We start from the raw sequence: 23,993 nt of genomic DNA, 5'->3' as shown, positions 1-23,993 counted from the left end.
CCCACCAACTGAGGTTGAGCAGTGTGAAGCAGTGGAGCCTGAGAGCACAGAGCTTGAAATAGGGGTAGCACTGGCGAGTCTACTATCAGATCCTCCGATCGGCCAAGAGAGCTTGGGGGATAACTCTTCGGTTTCTGTGATTGGAGATGAAATAGCTACGGGCTTCCCAGCGCCGATCTTGGATGCATCTATCGCACCTTCTCTCATCTGGCAATATGAAGAAGGCTTTTTATCTAGCAGTTCCGGGTCAGGTAGTGAGCCGGAATCTGATTCTTCCGAATCTTCTGCGTCGGAATCAGATTCCAGCTCGACTGAGTCTGAGTCCGGTATTCCTGGGGGTGACAACCCGAATACCACAGTCCTGTCTAGGTCGTCTTTTTCATTTTCTTTTGAGTCTGTTGTAACAGAGGAATCTGACGGCTTGGAAGTATTTAATGAGAATGATGTGGATGTGGTTTCCGAGTATTTTTCTGTGCCTTTGATTTATTGCTTAAATCAGGATTTTCAAAATTTTGATGAAAATAGCGAGGAAGAAATTCCCCCAGTTTTGCAACGATTAATTGATCAAGAGCAAGAGAGATTTGTTAAACCTTTAATGGATGAAATCACTACTGTGAATGTTGGTACTGAGAAGGACCCGCGGCTGGTCCAGATCGGGTCCACGTTGTCTTCGGAGGAGCGCGAGCGCTTAGTCGCTTTATTAAAAGATTTCAAAGAGGTTTTCGCGTGGTCCTACGAAGACATGCCTGGAATCGATCCTGAGATTGTACAGCACCGGATCCCTCTTAATCTTGAGGCCCGCCCTGTCAAACAGAAACTCAGAAGGATTCGCCCGGACTGGGCTCTCAAAATTAAGGAAGAGGTCACCAAGCAAATTGACGCAGGGTTCCTGCTGGTATCTGAATATCCAACTTGGTTGGCCAATATTGTTCCGGTGCCAAAGAAGGACGGCAGAATTCGGGTCTGTGTAGACTTCAGAGATTTGAACAGGGCCAGTCCGAAGGACGACTTTCCCCTGCCACACATTGATGAATTGGTGGATTTCACGGCAGGACACGCCTTGCTTTCGTTTATGGATGGTTTCTCAGGCTATAATCAGATAGTGATGGCACCCGAAGACCGGGAGAAGACTGCGTTCACTACCCCGTGGGGGACATATTGTTATAGAGTGATGCCATTCGGGTTGAAAAATGCTGGAGCTACGTATCAACGGGCAGCGACTACAATATTGCATGATATGATCCATGAGGAGGTCGAGGTGTATGTGGACGACATGATTGTCAAGTCCAAAGATAGAGAGGGCCACTACACCGCCTTACAAAAATTCTTTCAAAGGATCAAGGAGTTTCGGTTGCAACTGAATCCCCAGAAATGCACGTTTGGTGTTACAGCAGGGAAGATGCTAGGGTTTCTGATTACACAAAGGGGCATCGAGGTCGACCCTTCCAAAATCAAGGCCATCTTAGAAATGCCACCACCAGGGACTGAAAAGGAGGTGCGAGGCTTTCTGGGTAAAGTGCAATTCATAAGACGGTTTATTTCTAAATTAACCTTGACTTGTGAACCACTTTTTGGTCTCCTGAAGAAAGGAAAGAAATTCCAATGGGACGGCCGATGTCAAGCAGCTTTTGAGCAGATCAAAGAATATCTACAGAACCCACCCGTGTTGTCACCACCAGAGCCGGGGAGACCGTTGATATTGTATCTTTCGGTAACTGAGACCACCATGGGCTGCATGCTCGCGCAGGAGTCAGAAGACAAAGTGGAAAGGGCCATATACTATCTGAGCAAAAAGATGCTGGATTACGAGACTCGCTATACACCGCTGGAGAAGGCTTGTTTGGCCTTGGTATGGGCAACCAGGAAGCTGCGGCACTACCTGTTAGCTCACTCAGTAATGTTGGTTTCGCGTTTGGATCCCATCAAATATCTCTTCGAGAAACCAGCACTTACGGGTAGGCTAGCTCGTTGGCTGCTGTTGCTCTCCGAATTTGATTTGAAGTATGTAACGCGCAAGTCAGTGAAAGGCAGAGCGGTAGCGGAGTTCCTTGCCGACCACCCGGTTGAGGGGGATGAAGCGGTTGAGTATCTATTCCCAGATGAAGCCATTCTGCACGTCGAAGATGAAACCTGGACGTTGTACTTTGACGGAGCGTCAAACCAGTATGGGTACGGGATAGGGGTGTTGCTGATAGCGCCTGATGATTCCCGTATCCCTTTAGCATTCAAGCTCCGGTTCAAAGTTTCCAACAATGAAGCAGAGTATGAGGCATGTATTGCTGGCATGGAAGCAGCCCTAGAACTAGGGGCAAGACGGTTGGACGTCATTGGGGACTCGAACCTTGTTGTGTCTCAAGCAAAAGGAGATTGGAAAGTCAAGGAGGAAAGGATGATAATCTACCACCAAACCTTGGATCTGTTAATTCCTCAGTTTGAGAAGCTAAATTTCACCCACCTCGTAAGAGAGAACAACAGGTTTGCAGATTCATTAGCAACTCTATCTTCTATGATAGACATCCCGTCCGGAGTCCGGATGCGTCCAGTCATTATTGATCAGAAGTTTGTGCCAGCATACGAGTCAATTTCCACCATAGATGAGGTTCAAGACGACAACCCCTGGTATTACGACATCTGGAACTTCTTGGAAAAGGAGACCTATCCACTAGGGGCAAATGCCAAAGATAAGAGGGCTGTCAGAAGAATGGCTGCTCAGTTTAGCATCTGCGGGGGAAACTTGTACAAAAGGGGTCATCTGGGAATGCATAAGCTCTGTGTAGAAGCTGAAGAGTCAAAACGCCTGATGGAAGCCATCCATGGGGGAGAATGCGGTGCACACATGAATGGAGTAATGCTGGCCAGAAAGATCCTCAGACAGGGCTACTACTGGTCAACCATGGAGGAAGATTGCATTAGTTTTGTTCGGCGATGCCACAAGTGTCAAATTCATGCAAACCGCATGAACATCCCGCCGTCAAAACTGTACAACATGACTTCGCCATGGCCTTTTTCAGTCTGGGGAATTGATGTGATCGGAGCTGTTACCCCGAAAGGGTCAAACCGGCATGAGTTTATCCTAGTAGCGATAGATTATTTCACAAAGTGGGTCGAGGCCCAATCATATGCGGTGTTGAAAGCGTCACATGTCGCAAAGTTCATCAGGAACAACATCATCTGTCGCTACGGGGTGCCAAACGAAATAATTTCAGATAATGGTTCCCATTTCAAGAAAGAAGTGATAGATTTGTTGGAAAAATACAATGTGGCTTTCCATAAGTCATCTACATACCGGCCGCAGACCAACAGAGCGGTTGAGGCCGCCAACAAGAATATCAAGCATATACTACAGAAGATGGTAGGAACCTATCGGGATTGGCCAGACAAGCTGCCATTTGCTCTGTGGGGCTACAGGACGTCAATCAGAACTTCTACTGGAGCAACTCCATATTCATTGGTCTATGGAATGGAGGCTGTTCTACCCATTGAGATTGAGGTTCCGTCGTTACAAGTATTGGCTGAATGCCAGATAGCCGAAACAGATTGGCAGTAAAGCAGATTCGAAGAACTCATGCTCTTTGATGAAAGAAGACTGAAAGCACTGTACCACATCCAAGCCTATCAACGCAGAATTGCCCGGGCTTTCAACAAGAAGGTTAAGTCCAGGAATCTGAGAGAGGGAGATTTGGTGCTCAAAGACAACCGAGCTCCCATCCACGACCCAAGGGGCAAGTTCAAACCTAATTGGACTGGTCCTTACATCATCAAAGCTATCTGGTCAGGTGGAGCTGTGGTTCTGATGGATCTAGATGGCTTAGAGTTCTCACAACTGATCAATATGGACAAGTTGAAGAAATATTATCCTTGAGAGGCTCGCTAGGCCGAAAACCCGAAAGGGCGACCTAGGCAAAAGTCAGAGCACAAAAAATTAGAAAATATAAAAAACTGAGCTCGCAAGGTTGAAAACCCGCAAAGGGCGGCCTTGGCAAAAGTTAGAGCGCAAAAGGAGAGTGAAAATACTCGAGTGGACCTTAGCCTGAACTACGTAAGGCTTGATTCCCATCTTTGGGATACGTAGGCAACTTCACCTTGAAGTTCATCCATAAACTTTTCCCCGATCAACTCTGTCCATGTTGATCATCTCAGTCATCTTTATCCATCAGCATTTATCGTGATCTCCGGTACAGTGCTGTTCAAACTAGGGGCAACTTTCCGTTGCCGCGACGATGCAAAGTTACTCAGACTAGGGGCAACTTTCCGTTGCTATGGAGTGCCGCATTGTTCTTCAGACTAGGGGCAACTTTCCAGTTGCGGGGATCTGGGGTTGTGCATCTCAGTGACAAATTTTCGGCGTGTCCAATTCTGATCCACATCGAAAATAGTTTTGAAAAGTTTTAATAAAAGTTGACTTTGTTCAAATTAATCTTTTTACGACTAAGACCATTTTTGGACCAAAAACGGAAAATTTTCAGTACCATAACTTTCAATTTCATTGATTTCAAAATAGAGTTCTCTTGCTCTTGCATTACAATCGAGGTTGCTTTTTTTGGTACATTCATAAAGAAAACTTGAAAATGCTAAATAAGCAATAAATTTGGGGCATAGTTGAATCAAGTATCTCTGCGTCCCATCCCAGAGCTGGACGGAGTATCTGATGCCAAGCTAGGCCCAACCTGTGCCTCCTCATTGAGCCAATCCAAGCACTCATCGGACAAAGTGCAACTGAAAGTAGAAGCAGGGGCCAGGAGCTCTCTAGTCCTCCATGCCGTAGCATATCGGGCGAGCTGTGCACCCCGGATCGGGAAAGCAGCTGGGTACTCAATCCCCTCCGGTGGGCAGGTCTGATCATGGCCAAACTGACGCAGGAACCGGAACGGAAAATAGAATACGCAGTGGGTTAGACCAATCAATTGGATCCCAATTAGCCGGGACATACTATAGCTCATTGCCGGGAGGTTGAGCCAAGGGCAACGCCAAGCAATACCGTCTGCGGACAAATTGCACATCCATTCGAACTACCACCTTTCGTCAAGAGCATTGACAAGGCGCTGCCGAAAGAAGTAGCCTCGAGCTGAATAAGCTGGGCAAGAGTCCACAACCTGCAACTTATCCATTAACCATACCTAGGGGAGGGATGGAAAATGAGAGAATAAAGAATAGAGAGATGTACGATGAGAGAAAAAGTAAGACAAGGGTTTTGTGAGAAAAAAACCGAGCCTGAGGGTCGAGTGATGTGAGCAAATATACATGTAAGGTTGGGTGGGAAACATTACCTACAGTAGTAGTGGACTCCCAGCAAACCTAGTCGCCTCCCGGCGATAGACAGAATCTAAGCCCATCAATGTCTCGGCCAGGGTCATGGCAATACAACTCTTCCCTTCTCTCAAACTTTGGGCGACTTCGATCAGGCGGATGCTAGCCCCGCCGAAGCCCGGGGAAAGCAGAAAGTGAGACAACATACACAAGCAGAGGGCGTGTTGCCGGAAACCCTGCCAATAATGGTTACTGCGGTCACCGGCGTCGGAAAAACGATGAATCAAGCCGAGGATGTCCAGTTCCCCACTGCAAATTAGAGATCGAGCGTCATGCGCCGTGAGCCCACACATCCGCCCTAAAGCCTGAGCATGGCCAAAACGGAGCTGGGGCAAGATCACTTCAGAGCATTCAGACTCCATCAAAACCTGAAAATCTTCAAAAGTGGGGCACATCTCTTGGCCGCCAAAGCTAAAAACGTGCGTCACTGGATTCCAGAACCTTGCCGCGGCATGGAGAAAAGGGAGCTGTAGCGGAGTACGGCTCAGCGTGAATAGTGCATTCAAGCCGAAACCCCGGAAATTCAGCTTTTCCGAACCATCTAGAGAAGAAATCCAAGATGTGACATTTTCCGCAAGAAACGCCTCCATCTTTGTCTAAAACTAAGATGAAATGAATATTCCCGAAGTTTAGGCTTTTATAGAAGGAAAAACACTATTCACGGGGACACGTGTCAAAAATCTGGTGGCTGCAGGACTGAGTGGCCGGCCGACCACCTTTTCTGACTGGCCAGCCATTCTCTTTTTCAAAACTAGCTGGCCAGCCATTCTCTTTTTCAAAAATGGCCGGCCGGCTCCCAGGGATGGCTGGCAATGCTGCAGTGTATCTCATTGGCCCTGTTTTACCCTTTGAGGAAAGTTTCAAGCATTCCCATGCAACAGGAGAGTCAAAGGCCTTCATTTCGGACGCGTTCCGATGCCCAGATCGCCAGAAGCACACTCTGTTGTTTTTGATTATCGAGTTGTTGTTTTAATTATCGAGTTGTTGTTTTGTTTATCGAGTTGTTTGTCGAGCGGACGTGTTTCGTGTTTTTGAGTCATTGCTCTCTGTTTAAGCAATTTTTGTTAAAGTCTTGTTTATTTACGTTGTTGCATTTTGTTTATCGAGTTGTAAACTTGCTAAGGATTCTGTTATATCTTAGTAAGTTGAGTTGTTTAGTTTGTTGCGTCGGTTCACTACCTGACTTGGTGATTACACAATGCGCATTTCCATTCAATTTCATTTTTGTGCGGAAAAAAAAATGATGCGATACGATGCTAAAAGTTTAAAATACAAACACCTTTTCAAAAGCTATTTCATTTCATCATGCTTTACAACAAACAAAGGTACAAGTTTTACAAAGAATAAAACTGCCTAACAATGTGCAAAGTGCTACAAACTACTAGAAAAAAAGAAAAATAAAGCAGGAAATAGCAACATCAAAGTCCTCGGGAGCGGGAACGAGAAGCACTCCTCATCCTCTTCTGCGGGACAACCTCTACAGCATCATCATCATTTGAGTCAGCGCCGTCATCCTCAGGATTCCCCTCAGCCTCCTCCTCCTCCTCCCCGGCAGACGTCTCGGACTGACGATCTGTGGCCTCCTCCTCCTCCTCTGGCTCCACCTCCACAACGTGAGCCCTGCGTCTGCGGACAGGTCCCCCTCGAGCTCCTCGAAAAGGCCTAGATGGCCCAGCTCCTCGGGATTGCCCCGCCCCCTGAAAAGGCCCAGATGGCCCAGCTCCCCAATGAGGCCCAGATGGCCTGGCCTGCGGCTGACCTGACCATGAAGGCATCTGAAAACAAAGAGTTCAATTCAAATACATCAGTCCAAATATATACATCAGATGCAGATACAAGCAAAGGCTACATGAAGTGGGTGCATATAAATACAGTGTCCAAGTGGGGTGTGTGTTAGATGTGCTCTACACAAATAGTCTATCGATGCAGTAGAAATCAGCATGTCATCAGAAGTATGATAAATGCCAGAAAACTGAAAGGTACCTGGATGCCCGCGACAGACAACTGTGCCTCCCTACGCAGGACCATGCCCTCGAGTGTGGCCACCAGTCCAACCACCTCCTCCATGTACCCTCGCGATGGCTGCAAAAATGAGCTCATAATCGTCAGTGAACAGAAAAGTGTCTAAACATCTGAATGACAAATGAAAAAGTGGAGCATACCGGCGGTGAGTCCGGATCAATGGCGTATCGATCACTGGGCATCGGAGGCTCTAGCGGGATCGGGGTCGGAGAGATAGCCCCATACTGCCACGCCATCAACTCAGTCGGCATATCTGGCCATCCGAGATGAGGATGAATCGACAGAGCCGGAGGAACCGGTCTACTCCCACCTCTAGATGTACCAGCCCTGCTGGAATAAGGGGCGTGTGCAGCCCGAGCCTGAGCCTGGCCCGAGGATGACATACCGGCAGGCCTCATCATTGGGATACGAGCTTCCGTCAATGGAGGCATCAAATATATGTGACGGTAAGTGGCGTAGTCCCCTTCCTCAATATATAGCAAAGCATCAGTACCCAGCATGGCGCCGACTACCTCCGAGTAAGAGAGTCTGTCAGCAGTCCGCATACTGGCTGGGGGTACTGCGGGAATATCCTGAGAAAGATACCCCCATACCTGGCGCAGGAAGCGCTCCCCCAGGAACCAGGCCCTGCCAACCGGCCCTTCAAGCAGGACCCTATACTGGGAAATGTCCGACGCTCCGGTATACTGATGCCGGAGACCATCACCCAGGGGCGCCCAAGGTTGCCATGTAATCTGCGGATGATGAATGCATAAACCAACCAGAAATCGAGAATATACAGAGCAAATCGAAGATGAAAATGAAAAGAACTGAAAGTTCTGAAGTACCTCTGGATGTCGCACAGTGTCAAAGTACTGTCGCAGGCGAAGGAGGGTCTCTCGAGGTCTCGGCCGGTGTGGGCCCTCAAACACCAATGAATATGGGGTCATGGGAATCCCTACCACCTCCAGCTCTGGGGCTAATGATGGGAAGTATACATAGACCCATAGCTGAGAAAAGCAATGCAGAATGTAAGTACGAAATGCTGAGAGCAAAATACAGACTGTAAAAGTGCGCCGTGTGTGCAATGTACAAGTGATGAAAAGCAGAAATGTAAATCAAGGGGACAAAAAAGTACCTTCCAGGCTCTCCAGTAGCCGCCAAGCAAATCGCCCCGCCCGCGGGAGGTCGCGCTCATATAAAAGTAAAGGGTAGCAAGGCCGGCGCCACCCCAGTCATATCGATGGACCTGTGATAGGTCGACTAGAGCGCTCAACAGGTATAGCCCGACGGTGTTCCCTCTGTCGGCGAACAGGGTAGTCCCGAAGAGGAGCATAAGGAAACCACGAGCGTACTGCCCCGTCTCCTCGGGACTCTCAGGCACCATCTCCGCCCGCCGGAAATGGGAGGAGAACCAAGTGTATCGGACTCTCCCTGAAACCCTATCAACAGGCGGGCGAGCCCCCAACAGATACATCCAGGCGGCCTCCCACTCGCCCATATCCTCATCGTAGGGGATGGACCAACCTCCGACGTCAAGGCCGGTCAATACAGCGAAGTCAAAAGGGGTCATGGTCATATCCCCGGTAGCAGAGAAATGAAAGGAATTGGTGGTGTCCCACCATCTCTCTACCAAGGCTGCCATCAATGTCCTCCTGGCAGGACAACGTGAAAACCCGACGCAGAAGGGTCTGAATCCTGCCAAATCTATCAAGTCTCTGACGCCCTCTGGGAGCTCAGCATACCAATCCCGCACAATGGTGGAACCATATCCCCGCACACTGCGGGAACAAACCTGCATTCAGAATGAATACATGTGTCAAATAATGAAATGAATGGGCTGTGTGCCAATGAAATGAATGGGCTGTGTGCCAATGAGATAAAAAATGACTGGGCTGTGTGCCAATGAGATGAAATGGGCTGCGTGCCAATAAAGTGAAATAAACTACATGCATATCTACCTGGGCTGCGTGTTCAAAAAATTTGAATTTTGGGCTGCGTGTTCAACTTTCAGTTAATTTGTGGGCTGCGTGTTCACTATCTACCTGGGCTGCGTGTTCAGAAAATTTGAATTTTGAGCTGCGTGTTCAACTTTCAGTTAATTTGTGGGCTGCGTGTTCACTATCTACCTGGGCTGCATGTTCAGAAAATTTGAATTTTGGGCTGCGTGTTCAACTTTCAGTTAATTTGTGGGCTGCGTGTTCACTTTCTACCTGGGCTGCGTGTTCAGAAAATTTGAATTTTGAGCTGCGTGTTCAACTTTCAGTTAATTTGTGGGCTGCGTGTTCATTATCTACCTGGGCTGCGTGTTCAGAAAATTTGAATTTTGAGCTGCGTGTTCAACTTTCAGTTAATTTGTGGGCTGCGTGTTCACTATCTACCTGGGCTGCGTGTTCAGAAAATTTGAATTTTGGGCTGCGTGTTCAACTTTCAGTTAATTGTGGGTTGCGTGCTCACTATCTACCTGGGCTGCGTGTTCAGAAAATTTAAATTTTGGGCTGCGTGTTCAACTTTCAGTTAATTTGTGGGCTGCGTGTTCACTATCTACCTGGGCTGCGTGTTCAGAAAATTTGAATTTTGGGCTGCGTGTTCAACTTTCAGTTAATTTGTGGGCTGCGTGTTCACTATCTACCTGGGCTGTGTGTTCAGAAAATTTGAATTTTGGGCTGCGTGTTCAACTTTCAGTTAATTTGTGGGCTACGTTTTCACTATCTACCTGGGCTGCGTGTTCAGAAAATTTGAATTTTGGGCTGCGTGTTCAACTTTCAGTTAATTTGTGGGCTGCGTGTTCACTATCTACCTGGGCTGCGTGTTCAGAAAATTTGAATTTTGAGCTGCGTGTTCAACTTTCAGTTAATTTGTGGGCTGCGTGTTCACTATCTACCTGGGCTGCGTGTTCAGAAAATTTGAATTTTAGGCTGCGTGTTCAACTTTCAGTTAATTTGTGGGCTGCGTGTTCACTATCTACCTGGGCTGCGTGTTCAGAAAATTTGAATTTTGGTCTGTGTGTTCAACTTTCAGTTAATTTGTGGGCTGCGTGTTCACTATCTACCTGGGCTGCGTGTTCAGAAAATTTGAATTTTGGGCTGCGTGTTCAACTTTCAGTTAATTTGTGGGCTGCGTGTTCACTATCTACCTGGGCTGCGTGTTCAGAAAATTTGAATTTTGGGCTGCGTGTTCAACTTTCAGTTAATTTGTGGGCTGCGTGTTCACTATCTACCTGGGCTGCGTGTTCAGAAAATTTGAATTTTGAGCTGCGTGTTCAACTTTCAGTTAATTTGTGGGCTGCGTGTTCATTATCTACCTGGGCTGCGTGTTCAGAAAATTTGAATTTTGAGCTGCGTGTTCAACTTTCAGTTAATTTGTGGGCTGCGTGTTCACTATCTACCTGGGCTGCGTGTTCAGAAAATTTGAATTTTGGGCTGCGTGTTCAACTTTCAGTTAATTGTGGGCTGCGTGCTCACTATCTACCTGGGCTGCGTGTTCAGAAAATTTGAATTTTGGGCTGCGTGTTCAACTTTCAGTTAATTTGTGGGCTACGTGTTCACTATCTACTTGGGCTGCGTGTTCAGAAAATTTGAATTTTGGGCTGCGTGTTCAACTTTCAGTTAATTTGTGGGCTGCGTGTTCACTATCTACCTGGGCTGTGTGTTCAGAAATCTTGAATTTTGGGCTGCGTGTTCAACTTTCAGTTAATTTGTGGGCTACGTTTTCACTATCTACCTGGGCTGCGTGTTCAGAAAATTTGAATTTTGGGCTGCGTGTTCAACTTTCAGTTAATTTGTGGGCTGCGTGTTCACTATCTACCTGGGTTGCGTGTTCAGAAAATTTGAATTTTGAGCTGCGTGTTCAACTTTCAGTTAATTTGTGGGCTGCGTGTTCACTATCTACCTGGGCTGCGTGTTCAGAAAATTTGAATTTTAGGCTGCGTGTTCACTATCTACCTGGGCTGCGTGTTCAGAAAATTTGAATTTTGGGCTGTGTGTTCAACTTTCAGTTAATTTGTGGGCTGCGTGTTCACTATCTACCTGGGCTGCGTGTTCAGAAAATTTGAATTTTGGGCTGCGTGTTCAACTTTCAGTTAATTTGTGGGCTGCGTGTTCAGAAAATTTGAATTTTGGGCTGCGTGTTCAACTTTCAGTTAAAGTGTGGGCTGTGTGTTCACTTTCGAATTCGGGCTGTGTGTTCGACAAATCAGTGTTTGAGCCGTGTGTTCTAATATGGGTTGTGTGTTCGCAATTAATTGATGAGCCGAGTGTTCAGAAATTCGAATGTTTAAACTACATGTTCGAGATGCAAGCAAAGTACTATGTCATAAGCAAAGCTGCGTGTTTAAGCATGGCAAAGGTACTGAAATGTACGAGAAATACAGAAAATGAAGTAAATACCTCTCGGGCCTCATGAGAGAGATGCTGCTCCGGCTCTCTGAGAAGCAGATCCCCGGGTGCTCGCTCGTCAAAACTGGTAAAGTGACGGAAGACAGCACGAGGGAGGGCATGTGCTGCCGGACGGTACCTCCCGGGAATGAAAGGTCGGGTCCTCGGGGGTAGAGTCATGGGATTGAAATCATCTCCGGCCCGCCATTTTCAAAGAATCTGCAAAAGGAAGCAAAAATGAGCAAAATGAGCCAAAATTGGAAAAAGTCAACAAAAGTCAACTCTCGGGAAATGAAAAGTCAACAAAAGTCAACCCCCGAGAAAATATTCCAAATATTGAGACAAACTTACCTCAAGTGGCGAAAGTGCGAAAAGAAGCTCCGAAGCCGGGATTTAATCGCTTCAAAGTGCTTGAAACTGAATGTTTTTGCGAAAACAATTTGCACGGGGCGTTGGAAAACGCGCGTGAAACTCAAATCTGGAGAGGAAAGTGTTGAAGGAGGCAAGAAATGAAGGGACTTCGGCTGCCTTTTATAAGCCTCAAGTCTTGGTTGAAGAGGCATGCAAAAAGGGGGCGAAAAAGACCAAAATACCCCCGGATAAAGCACATGGCCGGCCGGCCTCTTTTCCTAGCCGGCCAGCTGTCTGCTTTTTGCAGAAATGGCCGGCCAGCCATTAGCTTTATTGAAAATCGGTTGGCCACCTCCCCTTGGGAAGATAAACGGCCGGCCATGCTCCCCACATGCTCACCTAGCTCCCTGCAAATTTTGAGGAAGATCGGAGTTCCCGGGACCTGAAAAAGTTCAAGAAAAGTACACTTCCGGTCGCGAAATTGCTCCGCCGGGACTTCGGCTTCAAAGTCTGACATGTGTCTCATCATCATTCATCGAAATCAAAGTCTATCCCTTTTGAATAAGTTGTAACCTTTCAGGGAAGTGGGTCGGAGGCCGTGGTCGAGTCGCCTTCGCCGAAACGCGCATTTCCGTACTCGTTGTTTCACGACAAACGGGCACCCTGATTCATGCTCGTGTTACATTATCTTGCATTTTCATGAACATACCTGCATCAACATGCACGTTTCTTGATATTGGCATACTTCTATGTTTGAGCATACATTGTCACGCATGTTCCACTTTTGCATTGCGATGCATTCACTCACCGGCACTGTGTGTGTCGAACTTCCAGAATCACATTAGATATATAGCATATTGTACTTGTTGCAATTTCTCTCTTTTGCAGGCACGATATTGTATGTACGGTTCAATTGAGGCTGGTGCGACCAGACGAATCGCGCAGGTATCGTATCTTCTCCGTGTGAGACGTGGCGGGGATTGAATAATCCTCCGCATTCTTAACTGCATGAAATGTAGTTGTTGCTTTGCATTCTTGCTTAAAACTGTTGCATCTATTTGCGAATACTTGCTTCATTACAGCTTGCTGCATTCGCATGATCATGAGTGATAACCGGCTTCGTGTAGCGTATAAGTCCAACTTTCAAAACCGGCTTCGCGCAGCGTATAAGTCCAATCTTCAAAATCTTCTTGCATTTTCATTTGCATTTTGCCCCCTGCCTGCGGGCATGCCTGCGGGCACATTTCTGTTTATCTTATACGTTTGTCTAAGTCTTCGGCCTTGTCAAAAATGGGTCGTCTCTGGGCTTTGACATTCACTCCCGTCACTTGTGACTTCCGAGTTCTGTCAAAGAGGGGCAACTGTAGACACCCCATTTTTGACCGACTTAAGACTCAGACATCACCAGTTGAGCACTCGGTGATATTGCATGTTGTGCTTGTTCAGAAGACTCAGAGTCGCGGCTGCGAGCCCTGCCTCTGGACTTCCGAACCCTCTTCTGTGCCTTGTCTCGGTTTGCGAACCAGACTCGGTTTTCTCTGTTTCTTTTCCTGAGGGGAGGGAGAGGTCCTGTAGACCATCTCTCAATGTTCGTAGGCTACGTTCGGTGGCCGTAGGCCATTTTTCCCATTTCGGAGTCCAGTTCCCGGTTTTCGGAGCCGTTAGGCCGTGTGCCTCGGTTCGGGACCGTTTAACCATCTCCTATTGCTCTAATTTTTGGCATACTTCCTATTTTCTCCTTTTTGAGGAACACTGGGGGCTGAGAAACCCACTTCGTGGCCGAACGCCACTTTTGGTGCTTAACAGCCCATTTTCGGGACCCCGAACTGCGTGTTTTGGCCCCGGAACTTTCGTTTTGCAACGGTTTTCGTTCATTTTTGGCAGGTACCTCTGTTTTATCGTGGGGAAGGTCACTGAAGGACGGGAGGCCAGCAATTGTTGCAGCAGCCAGTTATATCTCCTCCGAGGCCCTCCGACGCCCGTTTTTCTGACTTCCGGGCTAATGTTGAACACCTTGGAGTTAATGTTGCCAACTTTCAACCACATATCTGTGATCTACACACTTGGGAGGCCCCTAAAAGTTGGTGGCCGGCCATTAAGGTTACCTGACCCTTTTGACCCCTTTCTTCCGGGCTAATGTTGAACCCCTTGGGCCCACATTCTTGAACTTTCAACCACATATCTGGGATCTACACACCTGGGAGGACCCTAAAAGTTCATGGCCGGCCAGTAATTCAACTTGACCCTTTTGACCCCCTCTTTCCGAGCCAATGTTGAACCCCTTGGACCCATTTTCTCGGACTTTTAACCACATGGTTATGTTGTACACACATAGGAGTACCCCACCAGTTAGTGGCCGGCCAGAAAATCTCATTGAACCTTTTGACCCCTAGCCGGCCGGCTAGGGGGTGTGGCCGGCTGGCCACCTGCAACAAAAGTACCAGGCCGGCCGAGATCTTGACACTGTGCACTTTACAGCTGTGGGACAATATCCCCCAGAAAAGATCTTTATCTGGGGGATATTTCGTGGGGGAATTTTGCTCTCCTTTTCCCCCACCTTTACACCCCCTTTTGAACACTTATAACCAGCTGGTGGCCTCCTTTGTTGGAGTTAGAAAACTTCATCTTCAAGCTTCCATATAGAACTCCATCTTCATCCTTCTCAATTCCTCAAAAAACCCTAAGTCCCTAACCATCATTCCTTCTACACCACCAAGCTCTACCACCACCATCTCATTTCCAGCAACAAGGAAGGTTTCTCAAAGGCCAAAGAAGCAGCAAATTGGTCCAAGAAGCAACAAAAGTTTGAGTCTTCAAGGGTAAGTAATACTTTTACCCTTTTGACCCTTTTTCTTGATTTATTTGTAAGCCCCACTTCCTTTTTGTTTCAAGCTCCGGCCCTAACTGAAAAGGGCCCTCTTTTGAGCTCATCTTCACCTTTCATTAAGGGCTCAACCCTGTTTGAGCCCTCCATGATACACTTGCTTCATTGATCCTCTTGTATGTCATAATTTTGCATGCTATTTTTGGCTCATGAGTAATCTGTTTTTGAGCATGATGTGATCTGTAAATGTGCTTATTTTGAGCCCCTCTTCAACTTTGGAGAAGGGCTCAACATTTTTTGGTGTCTCCATATGTCACTTGTAGTTATACCCCTTATTTGGCCCCATTTTTGCATAAATTGGCAGCCCTCTTTCCTTCTGTTTTTTGACCGTGGTCCGAACTGAAAGTGACCTTATTTTGGCCTATAATTCATGTTTCATTCACACTTTTTTTCTGTTTGGTGAATATTTTGTATACTTCATGTTATAGCCATTGTTGAGCCTTATTTTGCATCACATTTCTATCATGTTTGTATACTGATTTGAGATCTGCCATATACTGTAAATATTCATATTTTTGGTCCCTCTTCAGTGTTGTAGAAGGAAATTTTTCAGTTTGGATTTTTCTTATATCACTTGCTTCATTACTCCTCTTTTGGCCCCTATTCTTGCATGCTATTTTTGCCATACCTATGCTTGCTGTTTGGCCATGTTTATAACTGTGAAAGTGCCTTTTTTGGGACTGTCTAGCTTCTGTCTTTGCATTGCATGTTCATATTGTGCATGTTTGGCATAGCTATAGGCCATTTCGGGTGCCTAATGTTGCATTTCGGGACAATTCCTTGCATTTCATGTCATTTCGCCTCATCCCGGGGCTGTTTTCCCCATGTTTTAGTGCTGAAATTTCATTAGAATGTTTGCATGTCATTTTCATGTCATTTCATCACATTTTACCATTGCCTCGGTTTGCGTGCCCGTGTGCACGCATTTCGAGGCACTTCATTTTTATCCGCCGGCATCCGATGTGAGTGTGGCTGAGGCTCACTGATGTTGGTATAAGCCCATTTGTCCATTTCATGTCATTTCATCACATTTTACCATTGCCTCGGTTTGCGTGCCCGTGTGCACGCATTTCGAGGCACATCATTTTTATCCGCGCGGCATCCGATGTGAGTGTGGCTGAGGCTCACTCATGTTGGTATAAGCCCATTTGTCCATTTCATGTCATTTCATCACATTTTACCATCGCCTCGGTTTGCGTGCCCGTGTGCACGCATTTCGAGGTACTTCATTTTTATCCGCCGGCATCCGATGTGAGTGTGGCTGAGGCTCACTCATGTTGGTATAAGCCCATTTGTCCATTTCATGTCATTACATCACATTCTGCCATCGCCTCGGTTTGCGTGCCTGTGTGTACGCATTTCGAGGCACCTCATTTTCATTGCATTCTGCCATCGCCTCGGTTTGCGTGGCCGTGTGCACGCATTTCGAGGCACCTCATTTTCATTGCATTTATCATCGCCTCGGTTTGCGTGCCCGTGTGCACGCATTTCGAGGCACCTCATTTCCATAACATTTACCATCGCCTCAGTTTGCGTGCCCGTGTGCACGCATTTCGAGGCACCTCATCTTCATTACATTTATTATCGCCTCGGTTTGCGTGCCCGTGTGTACGCATTTCGAGGCATCTCATTTTCATTGTATTCTGTATGTTAAGATTGCATCTTAGTTGCATTTCATGCATGTGATGCATATTACATCGTGTCCGGAATAGGAGTTAGCTCGGGCACGGGAAACGAGGTACATTTCGTACTCCGAGTGACGGAATGTGTCTCAATTCCCCAGTCACCGACACTCCGGATTATCCATGATGGAGTTAGGTTTTAGCTGTAGTTTCATGTGCATTCATCCTATATTGAGTTGTGCATTTCGACTCCTCGGCCATCATGCCTCGGTATGCGTGATTCGTGGCACGAAGATCGAGACATGCATATATCTGTGCAAATACATTGCTATGCCCCTTTCCTGCTCTCTGTTGCAGCAAAACGAAGAATCAGCAACCTTTCGGGGTTTGGCACGCATTTCAAGAACAGGTGTAAACAGAGGCTAATTGGGGCATTCCGGTGGATTTCCGCGCAAGACAATCCGGACATGCATCATCCATCAGAAGCAAGGCAGTCCCTGGCTTGCACGCCAGTTTTATTTGCTTTCTTAGTTAATTCATTAATTAATTAGAATTTTGTAATATTTTGGACTGTAATATTCTTTTTATTCGGGCCTGTAATATTCGGACTGTATTATTTATTCGGACCCTCTGTGCGAGGGTACAACTGTAATAAGTGTGCGTGAGTGTGATGCATGTCTTCCAACCCCACGTCTTTCTCCCTTTTATTTATCCGCTTTTGATGGTTAGATTAGGGCATGTTTAAATTAGCATACAGTATGACAGTATGTTTGCATCATTCATCTGTATTGCATGCACCAGGCTCGGCGCATCATACTAACTGCATCGTACTTTCAATTTCAAAGTTGAATACATGATAGTTGTAACATTTCATATACCATCTTAGAACAGCCGAGCCTGCTATAGTCTGCATTTTTGCATGTGTTGCATTAGGCATTTTTGTATACTTAGGATCATGCGTGATTTCTAATAAAGTTTCTATTTTGGCTTGGAGTACTCGGTAAGCTTTATGCTTTAGCATCCTTGCATGCGTGTGAGTGTTGTCATGAATAGCATGCTTACCATGAGGCTATATGCTTATATGATATAACTGCCTGAATGCCTGTGGGTGAAGGTTGGGTTATCTGAATTGGAATAAATCATCAAATGTTTAAAAGCCTACCTGCGGGTAGCAAAACCTCTTTCAAAAACAAACATAAAATGTTTTGTTCCAATTCAGGCGATCCAGTCTATACTTGTATGCTGTGAGCATCACATAGTAACCTAGGCTAATAACCGGTTTAAGAACACATACAATGTTTTCAAAAATAGATATCATGGTTAGTAGAGGCCGGTCTATGACCGGGCGAGTGGGGGTGCTCACGAAGTGACCTTCCCCAATCGTACCCAAGTTCTCGAGCCGAGGCAACTTTGGTGATGACGGACACGTGGCCTTTTGGCACCGAGTCAGGGTTTCCTAAATTTCCCAAAATAAAATATTTAGGTGGCGACTCTGTATCTGGCAAAGCAGTCCATGTTTGGCACTACCTTTTCAAAAATCTGTTTCTCAAAACGATTTGCTGGATTTGGACTCTTTGGTTCAGATTAGGAACTGTGACATTCAAGAGTCCGAGCTGTAGTGACCCCAATATGAACAGAACGGGAGCTCGTTCCTCCCGGGGCGTTCGGGGACGTCTACAGCTAATTATGGATTGGGGTTGTTATAGTCTTCGACTCTTCAAGAATTTGGTCCTCCAAACATAAAGTACCTTCATTTCGGAAGAATATGGAGTCCAATGGAAACATGTCCAGATATCTTCTTATTATATCTTTTTTTGTTTCCCAAGTTGCATATGTCCTTCCATGTTGTTGCCAATAAACTTTCACTAATGGGATTTCTTTGTTTCTCAATCTTTTGATCCAACGGTTCACAATTTGTATTGGTCGTTCTTCGTAAATGAAGTCATCTTTCAAAAGTAGGTGTGTTAGTTCAATCACATGTAACGAATCCCGTAAATAGTCTCGAAGCATCGAAATAAGAAAGACATTATGCATATTCTCCATAACTGGAGGTAAGACTACATGATACGTCACCAGATTGATTTTCTCAATGATTTCATAAGGACCAATGTACCACAATGCCAACTTACCCTTGACTCCAAACCATGTCTGACCCTTCATTGGAGTCACTTTGATAAACACATGGTCACTCACTTCATATTCTCGGTCTCTTCTTCTGACATCTGCATAACTTTTTTGAAGATTTTGTGCAGTTTTCAACCATTATTGAATTGACTTTACTTTCTCAGTCGTCTCTTGCACAAGTTTGGGTCCCAGTAATGGTCTATCGCCTACTTCGGCCCAACAAATCAGTGATCAACATTTCCTTCCATAAAGAGCTTCATAAAGAGAAATACCGATACTCGAATGATAGTCGTTGTTGTATACAAACTCGACCATAGGCAAATAGGTTTCCCAATTGTAGACATCCCCGAGCGTCCCAGGGAGGAAATCCCGTTTTGTTCGTTAGGCTCACTACAGTTCAGACTCAAAAGTCACGGTCCTATATCTAATCTCGCAGAGTGCAATGCAAGACCGATGAATCATCAAAGAGTCCAAATCTGGCAAATCATTTTGGAAAATAGATTTTTAGAAAGAAGTGCCAAACATGGACTGCTTTGCCAGATATAGAGTCGCAACCTAAATATTTTATTTTGGAGGAATTTAGGAAACCCTGACACGTGCCAAAGGCCAAGTGTCCATCATCACCAAAGTTGCCTCGGTTGGGGAACTTGGGTACGATTGGGGAAGGTCACTTCGTGAGCACCCCCGCTCGCCCGGTCAAAGATTGGCCTCTACTAACCATGATATCGAGTTTTGAAAACATTATGCATTCTTATTCCGGTTATTAGCCTAGATTTAGTACGTGATGCGCACAGCATACAAGTATAGACTGGATCACCTGAATTGGAACAACACATCTCATGTTTGTTTATTTTGAAAATGGTTTGATGGTGCTACCCGCAAGTAGGCTAAGACGTGGATTTGCCACCCTTGGGTGGGCTTAGAAAACGTGATGGTTTGCCACTCTCAAGCGAGCTTAAAACTCACAGTCAATGCATTATTCCAATTCAGATAATCCAACCTTCACCCACAGGCATTCAGGCAGGTATATCACATAAGCACATAGCCTCATGGTAAGCATGTTATCATGGCAGTCACTCAGACACATGTAAGGATGCTAAAGCATAAACACTTACCGAGTACTCCAAGCCAAAACCGAAGCTATGTTAGAAATCCATGCATGATCCTAACTATGCTGAAATGCCAAATGCAACACATGTAGGAATGCAACTATAATAGGCTCGGCTATTCTAAAGATGGCATGTGAAATGCTATAAGTAACAAGTATTCAACTCGGAATTGAAATACAATGCAGTTAGTATGATGCGCCGAGCCCGGTGCATGCAAGACAAATGAATGAATGCAAACATGCTATCAGAAGTATGCTAATTGGAACATGCCCTAAAGTAACCATCATAAGCTGGTAAATAAAAGGGAGAAAGACGTGGGGTTGGAAGACATACATTACACACACGCACACATATTACAACAATTGGCCCTCTCTTGGAGGGTCTGAAAGAATATTACACAACCAAAAGAAATAACAATTATTACACAATACTAATTACTTAACAAATGAATTAGGTAAGCAAAGTAAACTAGCATGCTATGCTACGTGCAATGGGCTGCCTCAGCTCTGTTCCGAATGATGAAGGATGCATGCATACTCGGGTCACCTTGTCGGGAAATTCCATCGCGACGCCTCGCCTCGCCTCGCCTTTGTTTGCAATTGATCTCAGAAACTTGCACAAAGCTCCAGAAGGCTAAAACTCCACCTTGGGAAGGCCACTGACTAGTTATTAGCATGGGAGACCACCTGTCGACCACCCTTTGTGGTGGAGACCAAAGAAGGTGGTCGGCCTACCAAAAAATCTGGTCGGCCGACCAGTTTCCACCTCTGGTTTCTGGTTTTTCTGCAACAAAGGCAAGAGAAAGAAAAGGCAATGTATTTTCAACAAATGTGTGCATGACCACTCTCCCCGTCCTTGCACAAGCTCAAGAGAGTATAGTCCTCGATCCTCGAGCCACCAGTCACGCATCTCGATGCATGATGGCCGAGAAGTCGAATTGCACGACTCGATGTGAGATGAATGCACATATAAGCAAGTAAAGCCAACAACTCTATCATGGACAGTCAAGAGTGTTGGCGATTGAGAATCGAGGCACGTTTCGTCACTTGGAGTACGAAACGTCCATCGTTTCTCGTGTTCAGACTAAACCCTACTCCAAACACAAAGCAATGAGATGGCATACACAATGCGACTAACATGCAACCTAGCATACGCAATGCTATGGGCTAAAATGGCATACACAATGCACGTGCCATAACATGGCATACACAATGCACTTACGAATGAACTACATGGCATATAAAAATGCAAGATGGACTTACACCAATATGAGTGGACCTCAGCCACACTCACATCAGTGGCCATATGATGGAAATGAGACAACCGAAATACCTGCAAACATGCAAGGATGCAAAGGACCGATCCTAAGGCACAACATGCAACTCTAACTAAGCATGGAAAAGGATGAAGTATGGCATGCAAACACACATTTTCCAACTCTGAAACATAATGTACAATGGTCCCGAATCATGCAAATATGTCACACAATGCATGCAAGATGGCTCGAATACCGAAACTAGTGAAGCGGGTTACACTAGAGGTACACAAAGCAATGTATAAATGGTAAAACCAGCCCCAAACAGACTCTAGGCAGGTCTGAAATAGTTGGAAAATGGCCCAAAATGATGACTCAACATGCAAAGAAACGAAGCTCATGCAACGGTCCGAAAACGAGGCATTTACGCACAACTCTCAAACACGTTTAAAGAGTGGAAATCATGGGAATATGGCATTCATATAAGCTCTGAAATATGATGTACAATGGCCCCAAAACATGAAAACACCTCTGTATATGCATGCGATGGGCCTCAAAACTCAAAGTTAAGCATGGATATTGAACTACAGGCATGCAAAAAAAACATCTTTCGACCATGAGACCCAAAAACAGAGCTAAGGCAGTCCAAAACATGCACAAAATCTGTTTAAGGCATGGCCAAAATATGCTAGGAAAGGCGGCCAAAACATCTTGCAAAATAAGCTAGTGAACCATGATTTGCACTACAACTATATGAAGCACATGGGAGGTCACCAAACCAACCAAAAATAGAAGTATGCCATGCCAAAATATGACCAAAAGCCCACTGAAACTCAGTCAATGCATGCAAGAATGATATGTCCCTTTGAAAGGCCAATAAGAGGGTTATTCTGTACATGTATAATGGACATACAAAATGGCGAAACCACCTCTGGACAGAGGTTATGAGGGCCCTAAAACTCACTGAAAAGGGCCTGAAATGAGGCTAGGAAGCATGCAAATGAAGGCTCCTTTGAAAGGCCATGAAGAGGATTACTCTACATGTAATAACCCGACCCTCGTACATGTTTTCTGATATATTTTCAGTCCCTGTTTTGTGCTTTCGGATGCTTATTGTGAAATCCTATGAGAAATTACGGTTAAGAAAGTGAACTTCATGTTTAAAGATGCCTATCTGTTTGATAAGAAATGTATTTGTTGCAACTATAAAGTTTGAATTAGAAATTGGAAGCCTTAGGGGCCTGCTTATTTGAAATTGATTTTATATATGTGATCAACAAAATTTTTAGGTAATATTAAGCGTTTCTGTGGAATTTCAATTTCAGATGTTTAAACGATTGATTTTCGTCTTTATTCACCCTTTATATATGTATGTCTATAAGAGCCTCTATGAACTCAAGACTTAGGAACTTCCATATAACATATTCCTTGGAGAAAAGTGAAGAGAAGAGAAGATCAAGGGAGAGTTAAGAGAAATTGAGGCTAAGGTAAGGTTAAATTCCCTAATCCAATCTCCTTCCTCAATTTGAAATAAAAAGTTCTTGATTGGGTATGATCTAAAGTGTAATGAGAATCTTGGTTGTGTATGGTGAAGTTTTGGTATGATAATCCTATCATTTGTGCCTCCTTCCTCATCCAATTGGTATTCATTCTTATAATTATGATTTTGATTATGATAGATATAAGTGAAGTTAAGAATTTCAAGAAAGGGAATTATGTTTATGAGTTTCAATTCTTGGTTGATTAAATTGAGTTGTGTTCATGATTAATGCAAGTTAGATTGTGTATGTGATGCTTTGAATTACATGTTTTGAACCATGATTTAGCATTGAAAAGATCCATCCTTGAGCCTTGGAAACATTCCCCAAAAGATGAGATTTTGATGCAAATTTCGGACCAAAATAGGGGAATCGCCGCACGTGCGGGAGTCACTGCCGCACGTGCGGCAAATGCTGAAAATTTTGGGTTTGGTTCTGCCTAAAAGGCACGTGCGGGGGCATTCTGCCGCACGTGCGGGGGAGTTTGCCGCACGTGCGGGGCTCACAGCCGCACATGCGGCCCATGCTAAAAAATGTGGATCGCTTCGTTTTGCGTGTAGAATCCTCTAATGTTGTCGGAATATGTATTTGATGCATTTTTAATATGTATAAATTCCTTCGAAGTAAAACGAAACAGGAAGTAATTTGATATGAAAAGGGGAACTAAATTGTAAGGTTTGAGTATGTGCAGGGCACACTCCGGGAGAAACGAGCACGTCATCGCAACACTGTGAGTAGTAGTACGGTAGTCGTACGTTCAATTATCGTTGATGATTTTTATCGTTAGTATGTTATTCCTTGCAAGTAATCAAGTTAACAATGTGTCGATTGGAAAATCTAGAGGCATTATTGAGCGGTATTACTGTTGACAAAGAAGACTAACATTCTGTTATTTGCAAGATAGCTATAGTGATTCATGACGAACAAAGGGAACGTATAAGCACTATGGAACCATGGTATTCACGTATCTCTGAATTCATTCAATCTGTAAATGTGCTTATCTCTCATTAATAATCATCAGGAATGTCCTGTTAAACTTAAGTTAACGATGTTAACTCATGTAAATGATGTAACGGCTACCATTAGTACTCTGTTAAGTACAAGTCAACTATGGTAACATGTGTGAACGATCAAACAAAGGTGTATGCTTCTATATGCTGTTAATAGATCACGTGAACTACGCCATTTCTTAATGAATAATTTGTTAAGACCACGGATTGTTTTATACGTTAATACCTGCTAAGCATTATGATAAACAACGGATTGATTTACGGATGACTCAACCTGAAGACATAATTAAATATCAATGACCTTGTCATATGGCTCACGCTATGATGTAAACTATTCTGTCTTTGTTAAATGTACTGTAATGACATGATATAACAAGAAATGCTCTATGTTTTGATATGTTACGTTTTGACTTAAT

The 23,993-nt window shown here is 45.0% G+C and overlaps 1 long non-coding RNA gene across 1 annotated transcript; it reads right to left on the bottom strand.

Moving 5' to 3' along the window:
• Positions 1-6,917: 6,917 nt before the first annotated feature.
• Positions 6,918-7,598, bottom strand: LOC145823366 (uncharacterized). Its single transcript, XR_014365645.1, has 3 exons — positions 7,470-7,598; positions 7,291-7,389; positions 6,918-7,082 (listed from the first exon to the last, which is right to left on the bottom strand). It is a non-coding gene; the product is annotated as an uncharacterized LOC145823366 (long non-coding RNA).
• Positions 7,599-23,993: the final 16,395 nt, after the last annotated feature.

This window comes from Camellia sinensis, chromosome 4, assembly GCF_055761805.1.
Source record: "Camellia sinensis isolate YWXY chromosome 4, ASM5576180v1, whole genome shotgun sequence".
Taxonomy (NCBI): Eukaryota; Viridiplantae; Streptophyta; class Magnoliopsida; order Ericales; family Theaceae; genus Camellia; species Camellia sinensis.
The sequence above is the reverse complement of the archived record's forward strand: the minus strand, read 5'-3'. Positions and strand labels throughout refer to the sequence as shown.